The sequence below is a fragment of the Silurus aristotelis genome (genome assembly GCF_946808225.1).
Source record: "Silurus aristotelis genome assembly, chromosome: 8".
NCBI lineage: Eukaryota > Metazoa > Chordata > Actinopteri > Siluriformes > Siluridae > Silurus > Silurus aristotelis.
In genome coordinates, this window is record NC_139581.1 from 6958783 (window position 1) to 6965188 (window position 6406).

General features: G+C 44.5%; 1 pseudogene across 1 annotated transcript; it reads right to left on the minus strand.

Annotated features, from left to right (window-relative positions):
- Positions 1-2623: 2623 nt before the first annotated feature.
- LOC310730536 (olfactory receptor 2AT4-like) lies at positions 2624-3600 on the minus strand (annotated as a pseudogene). The gene has a single exon. The product of its transcript is annotated as an olfactory receptor 2AT4-like (transcript).
- Positions 3601-6406: the final 2806 nt, after the last annotated feature.

Consider the following 6406-nt stretch of genomic DNA (forward strand, 5'->3'; position numbering starts at 1 on the left):
TGCAAAATAGCAGGGTGTTCAAATACTTATTTTCCTCACTGTATATATATATATATATATATATATATATATATATATATATATATATATATATATATATATATATATATATATTAGTGCAGCGTGTGGTGTAAATGTGCATAATAGAGGGAAGAAAGACTCAGATGATCTTCTCAGCTGTCCTCACTATCCTCTGTAGGGTCTTGTGAGACGGTGTAGTTCCCAAGCCAGGCAGTGATGCAGCTGCTCAAGATGCTCTCAATGGTCCCTCTGTAGAACATGGTCAGGATGGGGGGAGGGAGATGAGCTTTCCTTAGCCTTCTCAGGAATTAGAGACGCTGCTGGGCTTTCTTGGTGATGGAGCTGGTGTTTAGTGACCAGGTGAGGTTGTCCGACAGATGAACACCAAGGAATTTGGTGCGCTTGACGATCTCCAATGAGGATCCATCAATAATCAGTCGAGATTGATTGCTCTGTGCTCTCCTGAAGTCCACAACCATCTCTTTGGTTTTGTCAACGGAGGGACCAAATGGAGGGTTGAGGAGATGACATCATCTGTGGAACGGTTTGGACGATAAGCAAACTGCATGGGGTCCATGGAGGGTGGAAGCTGTGTCTTAAAGTGCCTCATGACGAGCCTCTCGAAGCACTTCATCATGATCGGTGTGAGCGCGACGGGACGATAGTCATTGAGGCAGGAGACAGTAGACTTCTTCGGCACGGGAACAATGGTCGTTGTCTTGAGGCACGTGGGAACAACGTTGCTGCTCAAGGAGATGTTGAAGATGTCAGTGAAGACATCCGCTAGCTGTTCTGCACATTCCCTTAGCACTCTGCCAGGAATGTTGACTTGTTGACTTCCATGGGTTAACTCTGCATAGAGTTTTCCTCACTTCAGCTGTGGTTAGACAAAGCACCTGGTCAGTGGGAGGAGGGGTGGTCTTCCTCGCCTTCACGTTGTTCTGTACCTCAAACCGGGCGTAGAAGTCGTTCAGCGCATCGGGGAGGAAGGCGTCATGGTCACAAGCAGGTGATGTTGTCTTGTAGTTCGTTATCACCTGGATGCCCCGACACATATGGCAGGTGTCTCCGCTGTCCTAGAAATGGTTGTGGATTTTTTTTTGTGTGTGTGCCGAGATGGGGGCGGGGCTCCGCACGATATGTGCCGGGGATGTTTGTGTAAACAAGATCCAGCATGTTCACTCCTCTCGTTGCAAAGTCCACATGCTGATAGAGTTTAGGGAGCACAGTCCTGAGATTAGCATGGTTGAAATCTCTGGCAATAATAAACAATCTGCCGGGGTGAGCATTCTGCAGGTCGCTAATAGTGCCGTAGAGTTCACACAGTGCCTCCTTAGCATTAGCGCTGGGAGGAATGTACACTCCGACAATGAAAACAGTGGTAAATTTCCGTGATAAATAAAATGGCCTGCATCTAACAGTCACAAACTCCACTAGCGATGAGCAATAGCATGAGACAAGCACAGAGTTCTTGCACCATTCCGTGTTGATATAAACACACACGCCACCACCGCGAGTCTCACCGCAAAGAGTTGCGTTTCTGTCTGCATGAAACACGGTAAGCCCGTCTAGCTGGATGGTGGCTTCCGAAGCTCTGTCGCTGAGCCACGTCTCCATGAAAACAAAGATGCAGCAGTCTCTAAACTCTCACCGTGTGGTCCGCTGGAAGATGTAAACCAGTTTATTGTCCAGGGAGCAGTCGTTTGAAAGAAAAATGGACGAGAGAGCCAGCCGGTTAGGCTTAGCATTTAGCTTAGCATGGACTCCCGCCGCGCTTCCGCTTCCTCGAGCAGCGCTACCGACATCCCCTCTCCAAGACACCGACATCAAGTGACACTGAGGGCCTGGGGGCCTGGTCTTTGTGGCGGAGGTCACAGCAAGCCGAGGTTGCGAAGGTTATTAATAACTTCATCATGCAGATTATTGGTTGCATGATGTCTGTACCGTAAAAGTGTCTGGCGGTCATACACATGAACACAGCTGACTCTGGTGTCCATGTATTATGAAAGATCTTGCTAAATATGGTGAAAGCACCATTTTTGGATCCGAGAGGCCGCTGCAAACTACTGCCGCGCCGCTATCTTGGATTAATTTTATGAGCCACCACTGCAACTAATTATAACACTAATTAGAAGGTGAGCACACTAATAATAAGTAAAGAATTATATTTGAAGAACGTTTTTTTTTTTTATCACCTCATTGTGCTTGCCTTTTTAAAGCAACAATACATAATAAATAATGATATAAACCACTGGTAAAAAAAAGAAAAAAGAAAAAGAAAACAGTGCAATGATTTTTAAATCTCATAAACCATTGTTTTATTTACAACAGAACACAGAAAATATATAAAATATTTAAAATGAGGAAATATACCATATTGTAGATTTCTCAAAAATCAATGACTTAATTTTATCCAAAATCAAATAAGATTAAAATAATGTTAAATAGCTTAAAACTTGACAGCATAATCCATAAATAGAATTGCAGCTTAAAACATGTAAATGTTTTAAAATCGAAATCCAAAGAAGAAAAAAATGTGTTTGGTTGAAAGTTTCAATTGACTTTTTAAAACTTATTTAATTTTGTACATATAGTTAATAAATCAATCAGAAAGAGTTGAAACCTGTACCTTTATTTCCAAAAACAGTGATCTTTTTAAATGTTTTTTCAAGCATTCCTTAGCTTCTTTTGTCCTCAAACAGTAGATGAGTGGGTTGATCAAAGTGGGCAACAAGCTATACAACAGAATCAGAACTATTTGTACATCAATGTTGTAACTGATACCTATAGTACCCGCTAAATAATTAAACATCTTGGTAAAAAATAGAGGGTGATAATTAAAAGCTGAGAAGTGCATGTGGAGAGAGTTTTTAGGCATCCACGTGTGGATGAAATTCGAAACACTGTCACAATAATAGCACTATAAGAGAATAAAATAAACGTTAATGGTGTGAGCAAAACAACCATTGCTGAAAATACAGCTGAAAATACATAGGGTACTCTGTCAGTGCATGAAAGCCTTGTGACAAATGTATAGTCACAGTAGCATTGTGTGATTTTGTTAGAAGCACAGTAAGAAAAAGTGGCTGCCCTGAAAGTCGAATAAAAGATTGTGGGTTCAGCTAGCAGCCAGCATGATAAACATAAACCCAATATAGTGGATCCTTTGACAATATTAGCATATCTGAGGGGGTTACAAATTGCAACATATCTATCAAATGCCATGATGGCCATAATAAATGCATTAACTGAACCAAAATAGTGCACAAAATGCATTTGAATAAAGCAGACTGCAAATGAAAGAGGGCCATCTCCAAACCAGTATCTAGCAATCATCTTGGGTAAAGTTACACTACTAAACATAACATCTGATGCAGCAAGATTTAACATTATAAAATACATAGGTTTTTGAAGACTTTTTTCTTTTATATACAATGCAAAAAATATTCCATTTCCCATTAACGTGCACATAAAAACACAAAACATAACCGCTGAGACAAGGCCATAATAATCAGGGGAAAGTCCAGGAAGACACAGAATGAAAAAATTCTTCACATTGGTAACATTTCCTTCAGACATGATCCGTTGATTTTCAGATGTCAGCGGAAAAGAAGGGATGAGGTGGCCTATAGCGTACAGAAATACTTTAAATACACTCAAATGTGCATCAAGCTTATGCATGCTATGCATCATATGCATTTTCCCAACATATTTAACTTTAGTCAATTCACAAGAAAAACGTAAACAAATTTATTTTATTTTTTTTTATAGTTTTTGAAAATATTTCTGAAAATAAAAGTGGACTATATAAAAATAACCATTTTAATGGCAATATTAGAATATGCATCTCTGTAAAAAAAAAAATCTATCAATAAAACAATGTGAATGTTACCTTTCAAAATTATTTCACAATTTTGTGCACATTCTGCAGCTGAAGACCATTAATAATCAAAATACTTCTACCTTTAGTGAGTACTTTTAACTTTTCATACTAAATACACACCGGAGTTTTTTAAGTCTTTATACCTCCTTCAGAGTGTTGAATAGTGTGGTCAGCCAGTGGAATATACTTACTTTATATCCATCCATCCATGATCCCTGCTGACTTTATCATGTGATACACAGATATAATAAGAATAACATTTTAATGGCAACCTAATTTTGTCCCTGTTGACAGATTATACTTAGTGTATGCCACCTGTTTATATTTCACTTTTTTCAATTGCATTCTTGGACTTCCACTCCCTTCACACACTTTAATTATGATTTGTGTGTACTTAATGAGAATTAAGAATGCCAATTCACCATTATACCATTTATATACATGATAATTTTTATTTATTTTTTTTAATGGGAGGATATTCTGGAGTGGCTCACTACACTATATAGATAAGACATGTGACTTTTCCATCCATATGTTGTTCATTCCAAATCTGTTATCCAGTCACAGGCCATGCATTTCACTAGGCCTTTTATTGGTGTCCTACATGAATGAATCCACCTTATAAAACCATCCATCCATCCATCCATCTTCTCCCGCTTATCCGATGCCGGGTCGCGGGGGCAGCAGTCTAAGCAAAGATGCCCAGACTTCCCTCTCCCTAGACACTTCTTCCAGCTCTTCCGGGGGGGACACCAAGGCGTTCCCAGGCCAGCCGGGAGACATAGTCTCTCCAGCGTGTCCTAGGTCTTCCCCGGGGTCTCCTCCCAGTGGGACGCGCCCGGAACACCTTCCCAGGAAGGCGTCCAGGAGGCATCCGGAACAGATGCCCGAGCCACCTCAGCTGACCCCTCTCGATGTGGAGGAGCAGCGGATCTACTCTGAGCTCCTCCCGAGTGACTAAGCTCCTCACCCTATCTCTAAGGGATCGCCCAGCCACCCTGCGGAGGAAGCACATTTCGGCCGCCTGTATCCGGGATCTTGTCCTTTCGGTCATGACCCAGAGCTCATGACCATAGGTGAGAGTAGGAACGTAGATTGACCGGTAAATCGAAAGTTTCGCCTTGCGGCTCAGCTCCTTCTTCACCACGACAGACCGGTACATCGACCGCATTACTGCAGAAGCTGCACCGATCCGTCTGTCAATCTCCCGTTCCACCCTTCCCTCACTCGTGAACAAAACCCCAAGATACTTAAACTCCTCCACTTGCGGCAGGAACTCCCCACCAACCTGAAAGGCAAGCCACCCTTTTCCGACTGAGGACCATGGCCTCGGATTTGGAGGTGCTGATTCTCATCCCAGCCGCTTCACACTCGGCTGCAAACCGTCCCAGTGCATGCTGAAGGTCCTGGTCTGATGAAGCCAACACGACAACATCATCTGCAAAGAGCAAAGACGAAATCGTGTCGTCACCAAACCGGACACCCTCCGACCCCTGGCTGCGCCTAGAAATTCTGTCCATAAAAATTATGAACAGAACCGGTGACAAAGGGCAGCCCTGCCGGAGTCCAACATGCACCGGGAACAAGTCTGACTTACTGCCGGCAATGCGAACCAAGCTCCTGCTTCGGTCATACTGGGACCGGACAGCCCTTAGTAAAGGGCCCCCGACCCCAAACTCCCGGAGCACCCTCCACAGGCCGCCGCGAGGGACACAGTCGAATGCCTTTTCCAAATCCACAAAGCACATGTGGACTGGTTGGGCAAACTCCCATGAACCCTCCAGCACCCTGTAGAGGGTATAGAGCTGGTCCAGTGTTCCACGGCCTGGACGAAAACCACATTGTTCCTCCTGAATCCGAGGTTCTACTATCGGCCGTATTCTCCTCTCCAGTACCCTGGCATAGACTTTCCCAGGTAGGCTGAGAAGTGTGATCCCCCTATAGTTGGAACACACCCTCCGGTCCCCCTTCTTAAAAAGAGGGACCACCACCCCGGTCTGCCATTCCAGAGGCACTGTCCCCGACCGCCACGCGATGCTGCAGAGGCGTGTCAGCCAAGACAGCCCCACAACATCCAGAGACTTGAGGTACTCAGGGCGGATCTCATCCACCCCCGGTGCCCTGCCACCGAGGAGTTTCTTTACTACCTCGGTGACTTCAGCTTGGGTGATGGACGAGTCCGCCTCTGAGCCCTCAGCCTCTGCTTCCTCAATGGAAGACGTGACAGCGGGATTGAGGAGATCCTCGAAGTATTCCTTCCACTGTTCAACGACATCCCCAGTTGAGGTCAACAGCTCCCCACCTCTACTGTAAACAGCATTGGTGGGGCACTGCTTTCCCCTCCTGAGGCGCCGGACGGTTTGCCAGAATCTCTTCGAGGCCAGCCGATAGTCCTTCTCCATGGCCTCACCGAACTCCTCCCAGGCCCGAGTTTTTGCCTCGATAACCACCCGGGCTGCAGTTTGCTTGGCCTGCCGGTACCCGTCAGCTGCCTCAGGAGTC